The sequence below is a fragment of the Procambarus clarkii genome, chromosome 9 (genome assembly GCF_040958095.1).
Source record: "Procambarus clarkii isolate CNS0578487 chromosome 9, FALCON_Pclarkii_2.0, whole genome shotgun sequence".
Classification (NCBI taxonomy): Eukaryota; Metazoa; Arthropoda; class Malacostraca; order Decapoda; family Cambaridae; genus Procambarus; species Procambarus clarkii.
Genome location: NC_091158.1, coordinates 7819576 through 7842975, shown reverse-complemented (window position 1 = coordinate 7842975; position 23400 = coordinate 7819576). Strand labels below are relative to the sequence as shown.

At 42.8% G+C, this 23400-nt stretch overlaps 1 protein-coding gene and 1 long non-coding RNA gene across 4 annotated transcripts in view; one reads left to right on the top strand and one right to left on the bottom strand.

Moving 5' to 3' along the window:
• Positions 1–11208, bottom strand: part of LOC123766259 (Zn finger homeodomain 2) — a 66722-nt gene extending 55514 nt beyond the window's left edge. Inside the window, 1 exon segment of the mRNA XM_045755327.2 lies at positions 10596–11208. The gene's annotated coding sequence lies outside the window, so the exon portion shown is untranslated.
• Positions 11209–11353: 145 nt separating this feature from the next.
• Positions 11354–23400, top strand: part of LOC138362680 (uncharacterized) — a 39488-nt gene continuing 27441 nt past the window's right edge. For all 3 annotated transcript variants that reach the window (XR_011227868.1, XR_011227867.1, XR_011227869.1), the window contains exon 1: positions 11354–11920. This is a non-coding gene — a long non-coding RNA (uncharacterized lncRNA). The remainder of the gene's footprint in view (positions 11921–23400) is intronic.

The following is a 23400-nucleotide window of genomic DNA, read 5'->3' as shown; positions in this document are numbered from 1 at the left end:
CCTATTCTAGATCTAGATGTTACGCTCTTCACGCCTATTTTTTTTAGGTTTAGTCTCTAGATTTTTGTTTATTTAAATTTTAGGTTTAGTCTCTAGAAGGAGAAGCGTCGAGAAAACTAAATTGCACGGATGTACAATTATCCGTACATGTAATAGAGAATGAAGCCAATGGGTTCATTCTTGGTGTCGTAAGATGCCCAAGAATTCAGCCTACAGTTTAGACCTATTGTGTATGATCCTCTGTCCTGTGTGACAGTGAATACCAGCATTAACCTCACTTTAATAAGACCTAATTAAATTACTCAGATTAGGCAAAATTGTAATTAATTGTTGTCAATAAAGATGTTAATACTAATAATGAAATCATACACTGGCAATGGGTCTAATAATAATAATAATAATAATAATATTAATAATGACCAATAATAATGATATCATGATAATAGAGCAGATCTTCCCAGTACTATGGGAACAAACATAAATAACAAGCCAAGAACACGAAGAACACCAAGAACACTGAGAGTGGGTGACAAATATGCACGAAGACACTGTCATTAACCAAGAACACGAACTTGAGAACAGAACAAATAGAACGACACGAAGCAAGAACAGGAACAGAATAATGATGAAATACACGAAGCACGAACATGCTCAGAACAAAGACAACAACACAAGCTAAGGACATAAACATGAACAGAATATTTGTAGGAGACTCGAACCGAAGATCCGAAACGCTATCGACCGAGCTACTGAACAGAATAAATAAGACAATGAACAGGATAAATAAGACTGAACAGGATAAATAGGACAATGAACAGGATAAGTAAGACTGAACAGAATAAATAAAACAATGAACAGAATAAATAAGACAATGAACAGAATAAAGACAACGACACGAAACACAAACAGAACAAAGACAACGCCACGAAACAAGAACACAAACAGAACAAAGACACCGACACGAAGCAAGAACACGAGCAGAACAAACATGAACTGCACCATGTAAACACACGAGCATAAACAGAACAACGATGAACTACATCAAGCAAGAACACGAGCATAAACAGAACAAAGATGAACCACAAGAAGCAAGAACACGAACTTGAACAGAACAAAGATGAACAACACGAATAAAGAACACGAACAAATCCGATCAGTGAAAGAGGGTCTTTAAGAGTACACAGTACAAGAGTCAAGATAAAGGGCAGAGTATACTCGTTAGAACATTGAACAACAAGAACAGCCAAAGAACAAATAATAGAGATTGAGTACAAATAGTTTAGCGCAAATACATTAGAAACCAGGAATCAAACATAAAAATGTGTCCTTAAAGCTAGAGCATTGACAAACAAGAATAGTCAATCCAAGAAAACACAGAGAGAATAAGAAGATGGAGGAGAAGGAGGAGGAGGAGGAGGAGGAGGAGGAGGAGGAGGAGGAGGAGGAGGAGGAGGAGGAGGAGGAGGAGGAGGAGGAGGAAGGGACTGCGCATGAACAGGGAGGAAGAAACCAGGAAATCCTGTAGGACAGAGCTCAGGTCAGTTGGACTTTATAACCCAGTAAAGACGCCTTACAGGTAAGAGTACCGAGGCTCTGCATATGTTGAAGAGAACGGTCGTCACCCTATCCACTCCTGTGTATACGCCACTCCCTCTTCTCTCTCTCTGTATAGTGTATACACCACCCCCTCTCCTCTCTCTGTATAGTGTATACACCACCCCCCTCTCCTCTCTCTGTATAGTGTATACACCACCCCCCTCTCCTCTCTCTGTATAGTGTATACACCACCCCCCTCTCCTCTCTCTGTACAGTGTATACACCACCCCCCTCTCCTCTCTCTGTACAGTGTATACACCACCCCCAATCCCCCAAACCATACCTCACGCAACCCTTCTGTATGGTTGCCCGCCAATAACCTTCCTGCTTTAGGCTATGTGTTTAAGACTTCACTCTACAGTACATATTTTACACCCCATCCCATAGATGTAGAGCTCCTCAAAATCCTTCATGATACCCAGCCCAGTAATAATATAATACCCTTTATAATACCCAACCCAGTTTAGGGTATACTACGTGGTATGTGGTATACCCTAAACATAAATAGGGTATACCACACAAACTACGTTTCTGTGCAATCTACGACTCTTCCCCTCTATATACAGATCTACCCTTCATTCCATTTTTTTTCTGATATATATATATATATATATATATATATATATATATATATATATATATATATATATATATATATATATATATGTCGTACCTAGTAGCCAGAACGCACTTCTCAGCCTACTATGCAAGGCCCGATTTGCCTAATAAGCCAAGTTTTCATGAATTAATGTTTTTTCGACTACCTAACCTACCTAACCTAACCTAACCTAACTTTTTCGGCTACCTAACCTAACCTAACCTATAAAGATAGGTTAGGTTAGGTTAGGTAGGGTTGGTTAGGTTCGGTCATATATCTACGTTAATTTTAACTCCAGTAAAAAAAATTGACCTCATACATAATGAAATGGGTAGCTTTATCATTTCATAAGAAAAAAAATAGAGAAACTATATTAATTCAGGAAAACTTGGCTTATTAGGCAAATCGGGCCTTGCATAGTAGGCTGAGAAGTGCGTTCTGGCTACTAGGTACGACATATATATATATATATATATCAGATAGTGTTGTAGCGTTTAAGCAAAACATAACACATGTCATTTCAATAATACCTTCTTGCTCACCCCACAACCTACATCTGGACAATATTTTATATTTCCTTTCCATAAGCCAACTGTAAGCAACAAAGTCCCAATAACATAACAGTAGATTTCAGGAAAAAAAAAAAAACTTTACGAACAATCACGAGATCGTTCAGGTTCGAACATGTCTGGGACACGAGTACCTCACCATTTCATCAGGACAATACTACTGTTTACTCGAATCAAATCTTCCTCTGGGAAGATATAATATTCGTTGTAAAGACACGAGAGTTATAGGCTTATTCAGCACGTGAGGGAAAAGATGAATGAGATGCGGGTGGGAACTTTAACGTATAGTAACGTATAGTAACGTAGAGTAACGTAGAGTAACGTTTAGCAATGTATAATAATGTATACTAACGTCGAGCATGAAAAAGTGCTAAAATTATTAATACGTCTACATCAATGAATTGGCGTCTATATTATATAGCACAAAGTGGTTAGTAGTACTGGTATGATGAATGCCTAGCGTGACTAGGAGGGCTGGTATGATGAATGCCTAGCGTGACTAGTAGTACTGGTATGATGAATGCCTAGCGTGACTAGGAGGGATGGTATGATGAATGCCTAGCGTGACTAGGAGGGTTGGTATGATGAATGCCTTGCGTGACTAGGAGGGCTGGTATGATGAATACCTAGCGTGACTAGTGGTACTGGTATGATGAATACCTAGCGTGACTAGGAGGCTGGTATGATGAATACCTAGCGTGACTAGGAGGGCTGGTATGATGAATGCCTAGCGTGACTAGTAGTACTGGTATGATGAATACCTAGCGTGACTAGGAGGCTGGTATGATGAATACCTAGCGTGACTAGGAGGGCTGGTATGATGAATGCCTAGCGTGACTAGTAGTACTGGTATGATGAATGCCTAGCGTGACTAGGAGGGCTGGTATGATGAATACCTAGCGTGACTAAGAGGGCTGGTATGATGAATGTCTCCATCAACCAGTAGGTCCAGCCAAGGAGCTCAGTGAAGGGAGTCGCAGTCTCACCCTTGAAGGACACCCAAGATATGCCATTCAACACTACGGTAGTTAAAATACTGTCCTGTGGTGCTGTGTGGTTGATATGCTGTGGGGCATATATCACTGTGGGGGGGGGGTAGATATTACTGTGGATTTGATAACGTTTTGGGGCAGATAACGCTGTGGGGCCGATATCACTGTGGAGTTGATAACACTGTGAGGCAGATATCACTGGGGAGTTGATAACGCTGTGGGGCAGATATCACTGTAGAGTTGATAACGCTGTGGGGCAGATATCACTGTAGAGTTGGTAACGCTGTGGGGCAGATATCACTGTAGAGTTGATAACGCTGTGGGGCAGATATCACTGTTGATTTGATAACGTTTTGGGACAGATATCACTGTGGATTTGATAACGCTATGGGGCAGATATCACTGTGGATTTGATAACGCTATGGGGCAGATATCACTGTGGATTGGATAACGTTTTTGGGCAGATATCACTGTGGATTTGATAACGTTTTGGGGCAGATATCACTGTGGATTTGATAACGTTTTGAGGCAGATATCAATGTTCAGTACCCATTGTGACTTGAACAAAAAAATTTTTAGTAGGCTGCTGTGGAACACATAGGAACACAACATATAGTATAAAGTCAAATATTTTTTCAGTAGCCTAATGCGTAGGCTTATGGTGTTCTCTAATAAAAATTATATTATGTTCTACAATAGACTTTCATAAGTGCACTGTAATTTGTGATACACCCGAAGAGTACATTGTATTAAATATACCTCTAGGAGCCAATGATAATCTATAATATATTTTATTGTATAAAAATACAGTAGCCTATAAGCTGTAATTTGCATTCGTCAATTTGACGTATTCTGCATTGATTTTTTTACATTAATATAATAAGCCTCTTCATATAGCTTACCAAATCACCGTATTATATTTGATTTGATCTATCGGACAAAGTTTTAGATTCACTCTTAAATGTGCATATTTATAATGCTATCCAAGTAGGCAAGTAGGCCTATGCTACATAACATATACGCATATACGTTACACATATCACCCATCACTGATAAAACACCATTACTAAACAACCATATTTAAATATTACATATTTAAATATTTTGCTAACTCTACCACATACATAATCAGTACTGTAACATCATCAATTACAACGTGAAATGAATTTACACACTAGGTCTAACCTGAGAAAGTTACGCAACAAACGGATTATAAAGTTGTAGGCCTACAGACCTGTCCCCTGGGGACAGGGGACTCGCTTATTTCGCTTAACGACACAAATATAAGTAGGCCTAAATCGAAGCTATTTGCACTTTATTCATTAAATGTCTTAAAACACACAATACAATGATAATGAACATACACGAACTTGACCATCATGATCCCCAGAAAAATATACATTATATATATATATATATATATATATATATATATATATATATATATATATATATATATATATGACAGTGTCAGACCACGGAGGAAGAATTGAAACAGGAATTTCCTTAAGTACTTTCGTATATTAATACAATATACGTATATAAAAATACAGTAGCCTATAAGCTGTAATTTGCATTCGTCAATTTGATGTAACATTAATGCATCAATTCTTCCTCCTTGGTCTGACACTGTCACATTTTTAATCACGTGTTTATTTTTCGTGATTTACACACACACACACAAATATATATATATATATATATATATATATATATATATATATATATATATATATATATATATATATATATATATATATATATATACACACATATATATCACTAAATATCGTGTTCGTTTGGGGGGTGATCCTGGGCGACATAGGTTCGAATCTTGGCCGGGTCAATAGAGTTCTTAGTGATTTATGACTAGCGCGTTTAAGGTACCCTCTTTCTCCCTCTCTCTCACTTTCTACATATATATATATATATATATATATATATAGAGAGAGAGAGAGAGAGAGAGAGAGAGAGAGAGAGAGAGAGAGAGAGAGAGAGAGAGAGAGAGAGAGAGAGAGAGAGAGAGAGAGAGAGAGAGAGAGAGAGAGAGAGAGAGAGAGCTAAAAAAGTCAAAATCGAAATAGAAAAATACAAAGTTAAAGAAAGACCAACATGGACACAGTAGGACGAACCAGAACACTATAGACCTTTCACTTAAGATCTAAATTGGTTTAGAAGATCATGAGGTTCCCTGGCACAACGTTTGACATAAAGACCCCAACTTAGACAAGCACGGAGACAGTCACAATTTATGGCAGTTTTTTAAGACAGGAAAATTCTCGGAAAGGACCTCCCAAAAGTATTTATATGACACGCAATGCTTAAAAAAAGAATCACGCCGGTACGCGAGTACCAGAGAAGGGAAGCAACGTCACTGTCGGCTTTCTGCCAAGCGTGTGTCACATATGTGTCAAGCGTGTGTCACATGTGTCAATTTGGATTGACACTAAAACACTTTGCCAGAACACCTTTTGCACATGTCTGAGGTGCCTACAATTATGAAAAGCTTGTAGCCTCTCCAATGTTTACTACTGAGCATCTCCATGGATGGATGAGCGGTCTAATTAATGTATTTAGTGACGGCTGGCTGGATTAAAAATAAACAAATAAAAATAAAGACGGGGCAGATAACGGAGGACTCGCATGCATAGAACAATTGTCTCCCTTTCAAAAACAGCCCGAAACTACTTGTGTGTTAACTCTTTACATAGAACAACTTTAAGGTAGAATTTATGAAGTTGCATTTAGAATAAGGAGAGAGAGAGAGAGAGAGAGAGAGAGAGAGAGAGAGAGAGAGAGAGAGAGAGAGAGAGAGAGAGAGAGAGAGAGAGAGAGAGAGAGAGAGAGAGACTACACTACGACAATTAATAACAAGTTGCAGCAGCAGGCACCTTTCACGTTCACAGCACTCTGTTCCATACATCACTTCAACATGAGGTGTGTGTGTGTGTGTGTGTGTGTGTGTGTGTGTGTGTGTGTGTGTGTGTGTGTGTGTGTGTGTGTGTGTGTGTGTGTGTGTGTGTGTGTGTGTGTGTGTGCGTGTGTGCGTGCGCTTGTGCGTGCGCTCACGTTAAAACCAGCACTTCACATTCTTCCGCTACTGGAAAAGATGGTCTACACTGTAGATTATTAGGGACCACAATATCATGGTGTATTTCCCGCTAGGAAAGCCTTGAGCTTTCTAGGTGGCACCCAAACACAAAGAAATCAGCGACAGGCGCTTCTGTATACTGCATATATAGCTTCCCAATTAGGCCTACTCTCGAGATGGACTGCATACAGATGTTCAACTTCAAACTGAACACACACACACACATGTTTACCTTTCCAGCAGCCATGTAAGTTCAATAACGTATCCAAAGGTTGGAACACACCTAACATTAAAAACATAACTATGATCGAAAAACATGTGCCATGTCCTATCTGCAAGAGTCAGGACGTATGTGAGTAGGCTGTGGCGGCGCGTGTTCTGGAGTCAGTGAACGCAAGGAAGAACGCATACACACACACATACACGCGCTCTCTCTTACTCTGGCTTCATTAATACCTGCGCCGGGTTCGCGAAAACTATCAAAAATATCTAAAAAAATATTAATAATAACAAAGACGGCAATAACACAACAAAGTGCAGTACTAACACCGGTCACTTATGACGTTCAGTTTCCGGTCAATACCACTTAAGTTAGATACTAGTAAACATACGGACAAATACGCTGTAGTACGCTTGCTGGAACTTGCGTTGCAGGGCCTATTTACGCACGTTATCAACTTTTCCCCCCAAGTATATGTAGCCAAACTATACTTAAACCCTTGTAAATTATTTTCGTAAAAGAGCATTTAGTAGTTAGCTTCGTCTACAGCTGAACTGCCAGATGATGCTTACCTGTGTCCTTGATAAATCTAAGTGCAGGATTTCCATTTTTTTAAGGTGTGTTGATTTTGATATTCAACAAGAACCCAATAGTTCTCGAAGGTTATAGGACACTTCTTATCACAGATTTTTATCGTCAATAAACACTGAATTAAATAAGCACCATCGTGTTATTAATATCCTGTATTAATAACATCCATCGTATTTTAATAACAAAGATGTAAGTGCTTTTACCACTGTAATGCTCTCGTGAGTGCTTCCACTACCATTGACTTCGGTTCTGAGTGTTTCCACAACTGTAACGCTCTGAGTACTTCCACCACCATAGGCTACCGTTCTGAGTATTTCCACAACTGTAACGCGCTGAGTACTTCCACCACCATAGGCTACCGTTCTGAGTGTTTCCACAACTGTAACGCTCTGAGTACTTCCACCACCATAGGCTACCGTTCTGAGTATGTCCACAACCGTCACGTTTTGAGTGCCTCCATCACCCTAGTGCTGACTGACTGCCGTCACCAACACTGTACCTGCCACAAGCTTTATGTTAGACTAACACCTGCCTCAACTGTCGCTGTGGCTTCATGCGTGTATCCACACTTGGCGGGCAGGAGTCACGCCATCATGGGCGAATGCCGAACACACACTCATCAACGTACCATTTGCGACTATGGCACGGTGTAGGACACCAGAGAACACAGGCCCCTTCATTCATTTCCATCACTTAACACTGCATCTAAAGCTAACATGGTATTGTTTATTTACACTTGGAAGCATCACATTTCTCATTGCGTCTACTACGGGGAAAAAAAAACATTTAAGTGAATTCCTCATTTATATAAATTAAATTTTTATCCGAATAACGCTATGATGATAAAAAAGTAGTTATTTTGTAAATTTGGATTTAGTAAAGGAGCGAATGTGGGACGGTGTGTGGAACAGGTGTTGGGGTGCGTGAGTGAAGTGTTTATATATATCCAGACAGCTTGACACAACACGACCGCCTCCACACAATCCCAGGTGTACACTGAGCGTCACCTCCACACAATCCCCGCTTTATGCAACACACGGCACGTCCACCCAATCCCTAGAGTGTACATCACACGACACCTCCACACAATCCCCAGCTTGTACACACCTTCATCTCCACACAATCCAGAGATTGTACACACGTGTCCTCCGCACAATCCCCAGAGTGTACACCACACAAACCCCAGAGTGAACACGACGTCACCTACATACAAACCCCAGAGTGAACACGACGTCACCTGCACACAAACCCCAGAGTGAACACGTCACCTACACACAAACCCCCAGAGTGAACACGACGTCACCTACACACAAACCTCAGAGTGAACACGACGTCACCTGCACACAAACCCCAGAGTGAACACGACGTCACCTGCACACAAACCCCAGAGTGAACACGACGTCACCTGCACACAAACCCCAGAGTGAACACGACGTCACCTACACACAAACCCCAGAGTGAACACGACGTCACCTACACACGTCTTCGAATGTACACAAGTCACCACACAAACCCTAGTGTACACCACACGTCCTGTGCACACAATCCCTAAAGTGTACTCAAGTCGCCTCCAAACAAACCAGACAATATTGTACACCATATTTGTCAATCTTCCTCAATTGCCGGAAAACCATATATTTTCTGTCACAGTTATACAACAATCTCCGGTGAAAATATTACAAAGATTATCGGGTGTGTTTTGACCATTTTTGTTTTTTGGTGTTTCAGAGTTTCCGTCATCACTAAATAACGACACATAATTGTAATACTTATCACACGCAAGGAAAGCAGTACTTGTTTTTAAGGAGAATCAGACTGCCAATTCCTGGGACTCTACTGAAGACTAAGAAAACCAACGCAGATTCTTATTATACATAAACTTCAACCCCCCGAAAAAAATATCAGCTAACGAAATAAATGCATGTTTTCCTGGACAACTTTTCCATTACATAAAATGAAATGGCCAAGGAAATTCTCATTTTGTAGGCTGCAGTAAGCTTCCCTCCATTAGCTAATTACCAGCGTCTCCCGCTAAGTTGAACACCAGCCCCACACTCCTAAAGTCTCCTCCACCGCACGCACTCTCCCTCCCCCACACTCACACTCACCACACTCAAGACGCCGTTGAAGGCCTCACCCGAGGGAGTGTGTATCTTGAGGAAAGAGAGAGACGGCGGATTAGTAAGGTAGCGGCTCGGACCTGTACCTCCCCGCCGTCTTCCCAAGTCCAATTCGCCTACCACAAGTTTCCGGTGTTAAGGAAGCGCTCCTGATAGAATGTGATCTATTATTCCTCGCCGCGGCTGGCCTTAGATCTGATTATATTGTTTAATATGAGAGGGAGTCGATTCCCTCTTGACTCGGGGGCGGGCGTGTCGAGACCAGTTTTGAAACTTAGATAATTTTTTTCCTTGCGTTGTGAGTAAGTCCTGCTGGGTGTGTTCTGTAGTCACTCGTGCGTGTCACTCATGGAAACTACGCTTCAGTGCAAGAAATACATTCAATTATTCGATTTTTTATTTTTTTTTTCACAAACTTGAGAGTAGACTCTGAACCTCGTTGGTCATCATTAATATTTATCACACGTTGAATACATTTACGAGTAAAATGAATATTAATTTTGTTTAATTATCATCGATAATACTTTAATATTGTTTTGCAATAAACTGAAAACTATCCATCGACTTGGAAATAATTAACGATGATTTCATTTTTATTATCAGTCACGTAAAAAGAGACAAGTCGAAATTCGCCGCACAACCTGTTTTTTTTTTTCCAAATGCACAGAGTGACAATTGAGGCCGAGATGGCACCTTCCCATCCCACACCACTGCTGTCCTCTCCCGCCCCGACATATACAACACTCAAGTCCCACGGGCGAGTCACACCAACTTGACGAGTGCCAGAGACAAGTGGCTAAGTTGTGGAGGCGCCTTACCTGAGGTCCACATCGTCCCTGAGCTGGGCGTACCACATGCTCCTGCCGTGGCTGGCCTGGGCACGTGAGCTGCACGCCTCCCTCCTCCTGCTGCTGGTGCTGCTGGGTAAGGTCGCGGCGGGTTGTCTTGTGATGGGTAGCAAGTGCCTGGCCCCCTTGCCCGGCAGTGCCACAGGGTAGGCTACACGTGGTGCGGGCGGCACTAGCACCATGTGCCACAACACCACACTGAGCCGCCACTTCCACCACCACACATGCACAAGTATCACTAGCGTGGGACCTCCGCGGCCGCCACCCACCGTCTGCACATCGTAATGACGCCTCGGCGAGAATTAGTAGGTAAATGTGGCGGCGAGTATGCGCGGGCTGGCCCACCACCGCCACCTCCCCGCGGGGGGGGCGCCCATATGGAAATGAGAGGCGCAGGGGGGTAAGCGCGCCCCGCGACACTACACTGCTCCTCCGGCAGCACTGAACACACAGCTGCCGCTCCTGCTCTCCTCACTGCTCGCGCTACTCTCACGGTACTCCACACTGGCCGCCCCACGTCTCTACTCTACAGTGTTCACGGCACGTTCCTCAGCGACGACCGAGCGCAGACTGTCATGTGGCCGCTCCGAGTATCTGCGGCGGACTGGAGGCGGCGGCCCCGCTCCGACCCCGCTGCTAATTACTGCCGCGCCGACCAATGAGCGTCCCCCGCCCACCCCTCGCTCCGCCCACAGCGCCGCCCAGCCACGCCCCCCTCCGCGGTATGCAAACGAGGCTCTTAGCGGGCGGCGACCATCACACCGTCACCGCCGCTGCCACTGTCGCACCAGAAGCCGCGGCTGCTGCCACTACCACCAGCCTGCCGGACCACCCACCTCCGCCGACCCCCAACACCGACTTTACGGCACCATAAATCCCGACTCCTCCAGGGGCAACAGGCGCCGCGGTCACCTCACGCCCTCAGCACCACCTCCCGCAGTCACCACCACCTCCCGCTCGCCTCCACACGCCTCCTACTGGGGGCATCTTCACCTCTCCGTCACCTCCACTCCGTCATTCTTGCTATATTTCTCAGCCTCAAGATTCCTATAGAGGGAGCCAGGGGGAGGGGGAAGAGGGGGCTCGAACAAGTGGCGCATTCTGCTCTACAGATGGTCGCAGGATTTTCTACATGTTTTCCTGCGTATTCCACAGCGGTTCGTCTACAGGTTGTAGCACAGCACAGCCACTGCCACCCCCCCCCCCCCGCAGAGTGCCACAGCCAACCACCCTCACCTGTGATCATCGGCCGCGAGTCAATCTCTTCCTCCCCCACCAACGGTACACCACCACCGGTGAGCACCTTCATAAATCTCCAGTTGTGTGTTTTTGGGCCGTGTTGTTTTGTGAATGGGCGGGAGTGAGAGGTGGGTGGGGTGTGGTGGGCAGGGACAGCTGTTGCTACTGCCTCGTGCACACCTGGGGCCAGCCCACCCCACTGACTCACCTCCCTAAGTACCAGGAGCACCGCAGCAGCAGCAGCAGCAGCTCTGGGAGCGTCAGTGTGTGTGTACTACACCCCCGGGTCAGTATCCGGGACCCAGCCTCACCTACACCCGGGCCAGGGGCCTTCCTGCACCTCTCCTCACACCAAACATTTGACCTGAGACAATGCCCTGGATTTCGATGGCATTTAACGTGACAATTATACACATTTAACGGTGTCCGCTGCGTTAAGACACACACACATACAGTGTATATATATATATATATATATATATATATATATATATATATATATATATATATATATATATATATATATATATATATATAGTATACTGTATACATATGTATATATATATTTATATATATAATATATATATATATATATATATTTATATATATATATATATTTATATATATATATATATATATATATGTATATATATATATAGGCTTATATATATATATATATATATATATATATATATATATTATATACATATGTATACATATCTTTGGACAACACCCACCAGTGGGCCTCGAACCAAGAAAGCACAACTACCTTCCAGTAGCTGCTATAACTAGTACGCCTTAACCCACTACACCGGGTGTAGTGGGTTAAGGCGTACTAGTTATAGCAGCTACTGGAAGGTAGTTGTGCTTTCTGGGTTCGAGGCCCACTGGTGGCTGTTGTCCAAAGATTGTTAATCTTCACTTGTGGTTTAAGCAAGTATAGGCTTATGTATACATATATATTATTTATATATATATTATATACATATGTATATATATATATATATATATATATATATATATATATATATATATATAAAACGTCTATATATATATAATCATATCTCTGAATTTATAAAAATAGCCTTTATTCCATTACGTTATTAACGATAAATTTTATACCTAATATCCTAATATCAAGTAGTTAAACGCATTCTTCGCTTCGTATTTTAGTTGTGATAATATTTCGCATTTTACATTAACGTGATCGAGTTCCGTCAATAATATCCAGCAACATCTTGTGTGTTGGGGGCCCCGCCAGGGATGTTGGGGGCCCCGCCAGGGATGTTGGGGCCCCCGCCAGGGATGTTGGGGCCCCCGCCAGGGATGTTGGGGCCCCCGCCAGGGATGTTGGGGCCCCCGCCAGGGATGTTGGGGCCCCCGCCAGGGATGTTGGGGCCCCCGCCAGGGATGTTGGGGCCCCCGCCAGGGATGTTGGGGCCCCCGCCAGGGATGTTGGGGCCCCCGCCAGGGATGTTGGGCCCCCGCCAGGGATGTTGGGCCCCCGCCAGGGATGTTGGGCCCCCGCCAGGGATGTTGGGGCCCCCGCCAGGGATGTTGGGGCCCCCGCCAGGGCCCTCCGGTAATGTTCCACCTCACTCATTTGTAACTTATCAACGTAAATAATGAAATAATATACAGCGCACTTAAATCTGTAATTATATCTGACGTAAATAATATATTTTGAGTTATTTCGTATTTTAATGACTTTGAATTAAATTGGAGTTCAGAAACTTTATTCGTAACAACTTCTCCAAATCATTATCGTTATGACACGACAATCTAAATATCTGAATATTAACTGAATATTTTAACAAATGGGGTAAGGTATCATTTAGTAGATTTCATCAAGGAGCCCATCTGAACCAACATATATCCAGATTAGTACCTTAAGTGGAGCGATAGTTGAGACTGAGAACAGTAGTTCTTTGTCTTGTGGAGAACGGGAGAACACATTAACATCATGTATAAAGCCTAATTATATTTCTTATAATTTTCTTATGTAATTTATTACGGATTACGAAAATATTTACTGAAAACTGCTATTTAAAGTTGATAACAATTATAGGAGAAATTAATGGCTAACATTTAAAAACAAGCCTCGCAAGAGGTACATCATTAATTTCGTTCGGATTAAACGACCGGCAATTAAGAGTCAAGTAAAGATGTGACAACTTGCTTTCAACCAATTAGGACACGGGTCGTTCGCAGGGACAAGCGGTGCATTGCAAGTCTTGCAGGGCTCGTAAACAGCTTGGAGCAGCACTAACAACCCAACTACCCGAACACTCGTCGTCTACTGGCTATACTGAGTGTGTGCTGGCGACGGGGCAAAATACTAGAGTTCACTTTATTGATGCTATTATTATTATTATTATTATTATTATTATTATTATTTTTATTATTATTATTTTTATTATTATCATTGGTTCGTTTTGGAGTTGGGTTTGAGGCCTGTTTACCGCGGGTGAGGTAAAATAAAGACCGCCCCAAAAGCTTACTGAGCAGCGCTATAATCACTGCTTAATATATTTATTATTCATTTTCATTATTATTAATATATAAATAATTTTATTAATTTGTAATTAATATTAGTAATATTCATTAATAATATTAGCAATTTATTTATAGTTTTTTATATTATCTCACTACATTATCAATATTTTTATATTTTATTCCTATAATTTCGCGTGAATTCGGAATGTTTGGGTTCTGCTACTTACACGTACGCTTAGAGAGAGGCAGATGTTCAGACACATGTATCAATAGAAAGTTGAAACATTAAGGCGTTATTTGGTCTGTCTGCATCTGCAGCTATCACTAGGACCAAAGTCTCTTAAGTTTTATTTTACAATAGAAACAAGGCTGTATTTTGTGTGTGTGTGTGTGTGTGTGTGTGTGTGTGTGTGTGTGTGTGTGTGTGTGTGTGTGTGTGTGTATGTGTGTGTGTGTGTGTGTGTGTGTGTGTGTGTGTGTGTGTGTGTGTATTGGAATGTCTGCATCTTTTGCATCAAGCGAGTGACGTACTGAGTGACTCAAGAGATCACTGCACTTCAATAATCACATCTGTTCTACCATCGTATATTTATACCTCTAAATAATATGATCGTATTGCATTAATTGAAAAAAAAATACAATATTCCAGTGTACAAAATTACTGAAATACAAATAATATGTCTTAAGCAGCATACTGTGCAGCATAATATAAATAATATACGATATATATTATTTATGGCATACATAATACATTAAAAACTGAATACATTACAACACTAAATTGCTCATTGACGTCCGACAATCAGGATTAAAATATTAATCACCTGAATAATCTGGACTTTCTTAAAGAGTTGTAGGTGAAAGCCGAGTCTTTATAAATTAAATGTTACTTCTTCAAAAGTCGATTCAGCTTATATAAAGTATTCTTCAAGAAACAATGAAGATGATTGTATAAGAAAGGCTTCATGGATACAAGTAAATGTATGAAGCTCAACTGTGCTCCTCAATACTGTATCTTGTTGGGAACCTCACGGACGCTGAAACATTATTATTTTTATTATTATTATTATTATTATTATTATTATTATTATTATTATTATTATTATTATTATTATTATTTTTGCCAGAGCTTTCACTATTAACAATATTACTATTGTTAATACAAAAGTTATAATTTTTATTATTATTATTATTATTATTATTTGACACGAGCGAGAAATGTTACTATTTTATTTATATTAGCTTCATTCTTCCAGATAAAACTTAGGAATATTTTCATGATATTTTCCTTTGTTTACTGGGGGAGAAAATAGCTGTGATGAGTGTATTGGTCAGAGAGGTGCTGTGTGCTGCTTGTTTCACAGCTTGCGGTGCTGTGGGAGGATGGGGACGGGGACACGTCGTACACTGGTGTAGGAGTTTCACACAGTTTTATGTTCCCTTGGTTCGAGGCGGAGGAGAGGGTCGGTGTGTGCTGCTTGGACGCATATTACACGCCTGTCAAATCCCAAATATTGTCAGAATATATTTTGATAATGTGCTATTTCATGTGCATATGATACATAAGCATACACGTGAAGAGGTATGTGTGTGTGTGTGTGTGTTTTCACATATTTGTACCTGTAGGATCGAACTGTTAAATCTTGGACCCCGCCGTTCTAAGCATTGGCTAATGTACTGACTACTGACCTGTTTTCTCTATCATAACTACTTTATATCACACACACACACACACACACACACACACACACACACACACACACACACACACACACACACATTTTGTGTGTGTTTGCATTTGTGGAAGCAAATACTATTTATAATTTTAAAACTAGGTATGATAGGGAAATAGGACCGGAGTCATTGCTGAAAACATCCGATGCTCGAAAGGTGGGATCCAAGAGTTAATGCTCGATCCTGCAGACACAAATAGGTGAGTACACACACACACACACACAGTTGACAATTGAGTGACACACACACTCGCGGCTGAGTGGACAGCGCTCGGGGGTTCTAGTAATAAGGGCCCGGTTCGATTCCCGACCGAGGCAGAAGCAAATGGCCAGAGTTTCTTTCATCCTGATGACCTGTTCACCTAGCAGTAAATAGGTATTTGGGAGCTAGACAGCTGCTACGGGCTGCTTCCTGGGGATGTGTGTGTGTGTGTGTGTGTGTGTGTGTGCGAGTGTTAAAGAGCAATAAAAAGAGAAAAATATATGTAGTAGACATAATAGAGAAAAAATAGGTAGGTTAGAAAGGCGGAGTCCAAGAGCTAGTAGCTCGATTCTGCAGACACAAACAGTAAACACACACACACACACACACACGCGCACACACACACACACACACACACACACACACACACACACACACACACACACACACACACACACACACACACACACACACGGGGCCTCGTAGCCTGGTGGATAGCGCGCAGGACTCGTAATTCTGTGGCGCGGGTTCGATTCCCGCACGAGGCAGAAACAAATGGGCAAAGTTTCTTTCACCCTAAGTGCCCCTGTTACCTAGCAGTAAATAGGTACCTGGGAGTTAGTCAGCTGTCACGAGCTGCTACCTGGGGTGTGTGTGGTGTGGGGAAAAAAAAAAAAAAAAAAAAAAAAAGTAGTTAGTAAACAGTTGATTGACAGTTGAGAGGCGGGCCGAAAGAGCAAAGCTCAACCCCCGCAAAAACACAACACAACTAGTAAACACACACACACACACACACACACACACCATGGTTTATTTACCAGTCCTTTCCTCTCTTTTATCACACGACTTGATGATGGTCCAAGACTGACCGAAAGCTTCGTCGTTCCTTCGTTTAAGGATGTGTGGTTTGGTCATCAGGGGCCCTCGCCTGGACTGTGAATCGCGAACGCTGAAAACACGACCGCGCGTGCGCGTGTGTGTGTGTGTTTGTACTCACCTAGTTGAGATTGCGGGGGTTGAGCTGCGGCTCTTTGGTCCCGCCTCACAACTATCAATCAAAATCAACTGTGTGTTTTATGAATGTATTTTAATGTATCCTGCAACAAATTTCACATATCCTGGCCTATATACATTACCGTGAGAAATCATATGGGGTATTTCTACCTGTTTTTGAAGCTCCTTCGATCAACGGACGCTAAGTTGACGAGCCCATTGTGAAGTGTTCTTTAAATCCTATCTTGGCTTACCACACAAAAAAATAATGTACGGAAGGCAATCTGTGAAATATATAACGTCTTCTCTGAGTACTCTTTATTTTCTTCTCCGAGGCTATGGGTCTTGCACCAGAGGTGGTAACGTAAGGTGTATTTTGTTGAAAAAAATAATAATACAGTTTTCTGGACGCATTTGCGACCGCGAGTGAACAAGAGTAGACCGATGTGGTGAGTGAAGAACTTCTGGGTTCGTCATAACACCTTCACTCGGCCATAGGTTGAGTGCAACACTTGTCTTTGACTGGCTGTTCCTGCCACGCGGTGATGTTGGTGGTTCCTGCCACGCGGTGATGTTGGTGGTTCCTGCCTCGCGGTGATGTTGGTGGTTCCTGCCTCGCGGTGATGTTGGTGGTTCCTGCCTCGCGGTGATGTTGGTGGTTCCTGCCACGCGGTGATGTTGGTGGTTCCTGCCACGCGGTGATGTTGGCGGTTCCTGCCACGCGGTGATGTTCCTGGTTCCTGCCTCGCGGTGATGTTGGTGGTTCCTGCCTCGCGGTGATGTTGGTGGTTCCTGCCACGCGGTGATGTTCCTGGTTCCTGCCACGCGGTGATGTTCCTGGTTCCTGCCACGCGGTGATGTTCCTGGTTCCTGCCACGCGGTGATGTTCCTGGTTCCTATTCAGTGTTCTTAGCGTTTTAACGAACAAATCCACAAGGGCCGTGACGAGGATTCGAACCCGCGTCCGAGAGCATCCCAGACGCTGCCTTAACCGACTGAGCTACGTCCTAACCTCTCGTCCAGTACTGGGCTCCTCATTGTTATTGAAAGATGGTATAAAAACTTTATTAGTTATTATACAATAAGATATTACCAGAGAAATGTTAAAGTCACAATATGACTTGTTTAACCCCAAGCCAAGCTATATTAGACGCGACTGAAATACCCGTAAGTGAAACGGTATTTGAACAATACTTTAAAAAGGAGATATTTACTTATCTAGAAATACCGATGTGGCTTAAGATATTCTGACCAATAATCGTATGTCAGGCATACGGTCTCATTTCTGGCATGCTTTCTATCGGTTGGTTAAGGGCATTAATGTCACTCCTACGGTGTGCGATGACGGCTTTCTGTCAATTTTACATACGATTAATGCTTTATATCGCTTATACAAGTACTATAATTAATCATTGGTTATACAAGTACTATAATTAATCATTGGTTATACAAGTACTATAATTAATCATTGGTTATACAAGTACTATAATTAATCATTGGTTATACAAGTACTATAATTAATCATACACTATAACATCGTCAGCTCTAATTTGTTGTTTATTCGATAGTAATCAACATCTTAATTACTGGTTTATACATCAGCATCCTAGGCCCTAATTAGTGGGTGATTCCGCAGCATCCTAGGCCCTAATTAGTGGGTGATTCCGCAGCATCCTAGGCCCTAATTAGTGATTAACTTCAGGGTATGTGACGCAGTTAGTGCTAGTTACTTCCCAAGAGAAAATATCGCCACCACAGTTTAACGCACTTCACAAGAGACCCTCAACACAGTATTTAAGTCCCCCATACTAATTTAATTGCAGAACTGTTGTGGTTTTATGGAACTATTGTGGACGCGCGGTGTCTGGGGACTCCTAGTGTCGCCAGTACAACGGAATGCTTATATGGCTATATTTTTTAATCTGTCATACTCGGGAATATACATACATACAATATACATGCATACGTTATACATGCGTTATATAACACAAGCCAAGGTAAGACACTTCAGTCCTTACCACAACTTCGTTAAACATCATTACGGTTTTCTTCTTGAGGTTATCTTGAGATGATTTCGGGGCTTAGAGTCTCCGCGGCCCGGTCCTCGACCAGGCCTCCTTTTTGTTACACATCCCCAGGAAGCAGCCCGTAGCAGCTGTTTAACTCCCAGGTAACTATTTACTGATAGGTAAACAGGAGCATCAGGGTGGAAGAAACTCTGCCCATTTGTTTCCGACTCCACCGGGGATCGAACTCGGAATCTTAGCACTACGAATCCGAAGGGCTGTCCACTCCGCTGTCAGGCCCCATACGGTACAGTACGTACGGTAAATGTTACTACACTACAGGGCGACCAACTTGCGATATTTTCCATACTGACCGTTCTTGATGAACATAATCTCTACAACTTTTAAAATTTATAGTTTACTGTATGTGAGGGGGAGATAGGTTATGGTTGTGGGAGTTGTTGTTGTGACTGATGACCAAAAGCACCAGAAGATGAAGAAACGAAGACGTTTCGGCCCGTCCAGGACCATTAGCAAGTCGTGCCAAAACACACAGGAACAGGATGAATAACCCAGCGGGTTTTCTTCCTATTGGGGAGTGTTGTACATGCTGCTGTGGCGGTGTGTCCACTCACAAGATGAGTGGCGCTGCCCAATACTGTCACTATGGCGGTGTGTCCACTCACAAGATGAGTGGCGCTGCCCAATACTGTCACTATGGCGGTGTGTCCACTCACAAGATGAGTGGCGCTGCCCAATACTGTCACTATGGCGGTGTCCACTCACAAGCTGAGTGGCGCTGCCCAATACTGTCACTATGGCGGTGTCCACTCACAAGATGAGTGGCGCTGCCCAATACTGTCACTATGGCGGTGTGTCCACTCACAAGATGAGTGGCGCTGCCCAATACTGTCACTATGGCGGTGTGTCCACTCACAGGATGAGTGGCGCTGCCCAATACTGTCACTATGGCGGTGTGTCCACTCACAAGATGAGTGGCGCTGCCCAATACTGTCACTATGGCGGTGTGTCCACTCACAAGATGAGTGGTGCTGCCCAATACTGTCACTATGGCGGTGTGTCCACTCACAAGATGAGTGGCGCTGCCCAATACTGTCACTATGGCGGTGTGTCCACTCACAAGATGAGTGGCGCTGCCCAATACTGTCACTATGGCGGTGTGTCCACTCACAAGATGAGTGGCGCTGCCCAATACTGTCACTATGGCGGTGTGTCCACTCACAAGCTGAGTGGCGCTGCCCAATAAACTCGCCCCTCGGAGCAAAATTTAAACACACACGATTTGATAATGGTCCAAGATGGACCGAAACGTCGCCGTTTCTCCATCTTCCGATGTATAGTTTGGTCATCACATCTTCGGCCCCGTTATTGTGACTCGTCTACTGTGGTGGCTGTTTACGTGAGAAATAACAACATGGGAAAGGTGAACAGGAGACTTGCAGCTGTTTTTCAGTCATTGTTATGTCTAGTGTTATGAAGACGGAAGCCTCGACGTGTATTAATTTTTGACATTATGTGTAACAATATGTTTAGGTGCAAAGTGCACAAAGGGAAAGGTGCTGGGGTGATGGGAAGGGTGGTAGGTAGAGGGTGTAGTGTGTACACTCTGTAAGTACCGTTCCCTGTCCCTTTTCTCCCTTTTCCATAGAATGGTACCAAGGAGCACTACCACCCTTCCCACCACATTCCAACCCTTGTTACTTTCTCTTTATATATATATATATATATATATATATATATATATATATATATATATATATATATATATATATATATATATATATATATATATATTAATTGTTCTCAAGTCCTCGCAGCTGAGTGAACATCGCTCTGGGGTCGTAGTCCTAAGGGCCCGGGTTCAATTTCCGGTAGAGGCAGAAACAAATGCACATAGCCCGTTCAAATACAAATGGAGTCTTATCAGAGATTATCTGATTAGCCTCTTCACCTACTGCTCATATTAGGTGAACAATAGGTGAACTATGAAGACACCTTCATAGGTCACTCTTCACCTACCACACAGTTTACTGTTTCACAGTAGGTGAGCTGTGAGAAATAGTTGTTGTTGTTAAAGATTGCCTACCTGGAATAAAGAGCCAAGTAGCACGGGCTATGGTGAGCCCGTAGTGGACTTACCCGGGACAGGAGCGGGGCAAGTAGCACGGGCTATGGTGAGCCCCTAGTGGCCTGTGAGAAATAGGGTTGGGAGTCAGTAACGCCGACGGTTAGAATGTCGAATAGAATGACGGGGGGGGGGTCCAAGAGTTCGATCCTGCAGGCACAAATATGTGTGTTTACCGGTATCTGTGTTTACACACACATACCGGTAGGGCGCCGGTGGCTGTGTGGATAACACGCTGTACACGTAATCCTGTGGCCCGGGTTAGATTCCTGGTGCCGGCGAGAAACAAAAATGGGCAGGGTTTCTTCCACTCTGATGCCCCTGTTACCTAGCGGTAAATAGGTACCTGGGAGTTAGACAGCTGTTACGGACTGCTTCCTGTGTGTGTGTGTGTGTGTGTGTGTGTGTGTGTGTGTGTGTGTGTGTGTGTGTGTGTGTGTGTGTGTGTGTGTGTGTGTGTGTGTGTGAAAAATAGTAGTTAGTAACAGTTGATTAATTGACAGTTGAGAGGCGGGTCGAAAGAGCAGAGCTCAACCCTCGCAAGCACAACTAGGTGAATACAGGCGCGACTGGTATCACAATCAGTAATACAGTATACTGTAGTGTCATACTAATATTTTTTATCTTAATACTTTTATCAAAAATATTATTTTCTCTTAATATATTAATTACAGGTATATTAATAATAATAATAAAATATAATAATAATAATAATAATAATAATAATAATAATAAAAGTAATAATAATAATAATAATTATTATTATTATTATTATTATTATTATTATAACTGTTATTAGAAAAACATTAAAATTATATAACAACGATTTATTAGGATTTAAAATGATTAAACAAAAGTAATTAAATATAGACAATCAGAAGACAAAACATAAGAATATATGTTCTCCTCTGTTTCCTCCCCCTCCCTCTCTCTCTATCACTTGTTCCTCCTTCTTTATTACCTCTCCTCCCTCTCCCTCTTTCTCCCTCCCAACACCATCTCTTTCCTCTATGTCCTCCCCCCCCCCCCTTCCTCACTCTGCCCGCTTCCATCTTCCTCGTAGGCCTCGTAGCCTGGTGGATAGCGCGCAGGACTCGTAATTCTGTGGCGCGGGTTCGATTCCCGCACGAGGCAGAAACAAATGGGCAAAGTTTCTTTCACCCTGAATGCCCCTGTTACCTAGCAGTAAATAGGTACCTGGGAGTTAGTCAGCTGTCACGGGCTGCTTCCTGGGGGTGGAGGCCTGGCCGAGGACCGGGCCGCGGGGACACTAAAGCCCCGAAATCATCTCAAGATAACCTTCCTCAGTATCTCCTACTGTCTCTACTTCTCCCTTATTCTATTCTTCTATTTCGCTGTCTGTCTGTCTCTCTCTCTCTCTCTCTCTCTCTCTCTCTCTCTCTCTCTCTCTCTCTCTCTCCAATATCCGGGACAAACGGGCCAGTAAAGTAAAAAAAAATTATCGTACTATGTCCCTTGTATCCTCTCCTCTTCCCTTCTAGCCTTCCCTCTCCTATTCTTCATTCTCGACACATGCTCTACTTTGCTCTTCATGCCTCACACCTCTCTATCCCGTCTCTCCCCCTCTCTATCCCATTCCTCCAACCTCTCTATCCTTCTCCCACCTCTTGGTCTCCTGACCCCCGTCTCTATCCACTATTCCCCCATTCTCTCTACCTTCTGCCCCTCATGTCTCTATCCCCACCCTATGTATATCCACTGGCTTTATTTCTCTATCCCCTGGCCCCCCCTTCTCACCTCTCTATGCCCTATCCTTTTACCTCTCTATCCACTACGTCACACCACTAAGTCTTCTCTGTTCTTTCTCTCCCACACCTTCCTCTACTTTATCTATCCCCTATCTACTCTTGGCGTCTTCTCCTCCACCTCTTTCACTGATATTTTTATTTAGAGAATCACAGTGTTTATCCTCGCGCTTTAATATAATCGTTAATTTAAT